Source organism: Chlamydotis macqueenii, chromosome 2, assembly GCF_036417535.1.
Source record: "Chlamydotis macqueenii isolate bChlMac1 chromosome 2, bChlMac1.mat, whole genome shotgun sequence".
Taxonomy (NCBI): domain Eukaryota; kingdom Metazoa; phylum Chordata; class Aves; order Otidiformes; family Otididae; genus Chlamydotis; species Chlamydotis macqueenii.
Genome location: NC_141557.1, coordinates 45,387,412 through 45,389,224, shown reverse-complemented (window position 1 = coordinate 45,389,224; position 1,813 = coordinate 45,387,412).

Genomic DNA, 1,813 nt, shown 5'->3' with positions numbered 1-1,813 from the left:
TCCTTTTACTTTTTGTACACATCTGAATAAATGTGGACCAAAGATGCAACAATGAAATGATTGGCTTTCCCTTCTATTAGTTTTCAATTTGGAGGAGAAGCTAAACAGTATATAACCTAGGAAGGGGAGGAATGGTAGAAGGAAAGCATACACACAAGTCATTCTTTTTTCTATTTTATTGCTCTGAAGCCACAAATGTATCCTCTCTATTTGTTGTGGCCAGTTTGGCTTAACTAGAATTAACTCCAATTACAGTGCATGAGAATGTGCCACTATTTTTGTCTGAGCACCTCTGCCCACTCATGCTGTATGCCTGGCAGTACCGCGGAGGCTCTCACCATAAGACAAAGAGTTGAAAAACTGGCTTAAACTGTGACTCTAGCCCAGCGTGACTATGTACACAGACATTACGTCTTAGCTAGGAGAGAGTAACTAATGGCTTAGCTGGAAGCAAAGCCTGTCTAAGTGAGTTACAAAAAGCTTTCAGTATTAAAAAGCTTTACCCTCTTATTTTTGAAAACTGAACTTACCTCGTATGAGCAAAGGGAGCAGAGCACAGCTAAGCTGCAGAGGCTGACAGATGCTCCCCTCCAGCCATGTCTGGAGCTTGACTATGTGGTCTCTGGCATCTTTTCATAACTGAGATAGGTGCTCAGTCACATGGGAAGCATAAGCACTCACGTACTCTGTTTTGGGAGGTATAGGCTCTTACACTGTTAGCAGTAATGTGTTTCCTGTTCAAAGAGCACGAGAAGCACATCACCAGGGTGGGCTGGCCGGGCTGCTGTAGTTAAAGTCATAATCCAATTATTTGAGCAGGAAGTAAGTTGCAGCACAAATACAGGTTCTGTTCTTCATTGAACACACAGCAAGAGCATAATTAAACTCAGTTTCATGGGATTTATGCTTACTAAACAGCCTCAGATACTTTCTTCTGAACTTCATGCATCTGATTCAACTGAGAAAATCTTTCAGCTTTAAATCCATTAACTTTTTCCATTAGAGAGAGCAACTCCTATATAATTGTTTTGCAGACAAGCCAAGGGAGATAGGCTCCTCCTTGCTCTCAAGCACTTTGAGATTAAATGCTAAGAAAGGCTCCCTTTTTGTTTCATTCTGAGTTTGCTATTAAAAGCCTTTTCCTCGTCTTTCAGATACATGAAACCCTGTCAGGTCAGACATGGTAGCGAAGTAATCTAGAAAAACCTCCCCACAGGCTTCTAAAGCTAAGCACCAGGAGAAGGAAGCATGGCAGCTATTCCCGTTTGCTTGGCTGAGAGAAGGTCCTGCCTGCCGCATCTAAGGCCCCTTCTGCCAGAATATTCGATCTCCCCCCAGCACTTTCTGGTCCACACTCATGCTGTGTTGGTACCAAGCTCAGAGAAGTAGATAAGCTGTACCTTCAGCTCTTCCTTGACATCTTCGCTGAACAAACAGACAAAAATAACATAGAGACTGCCTAAACCCATCACTATTACCACCACCGTTATCCCTCTTCCCATCACCAAGCACCAGCCAAAACAAGAAGCAGCCCTTCCAGGGAATATAACCGGGGAGGGGGAGTTCCTCAGAAGAAAACCAGCCTAGATGGCAGTAAAACCTAAAAATTATGTCGCTGAGGAAGAGTCCAAACTCTTTTTTTTTTTTTTTTTTTCCTAGGGGACAGCCCAGCAACCCGGGCCCACCACAGGCCTCTCGGGCCCACAGCAGCCCGGGCCCCCAGCAGCGCGGGCCGGGCCGGGGCCGGGCCGGCGGCGCAGGATGTGAGCTCATGGCGCCGCCCATTCCCCCGCCCGCCTCATGGTGCCGGTTC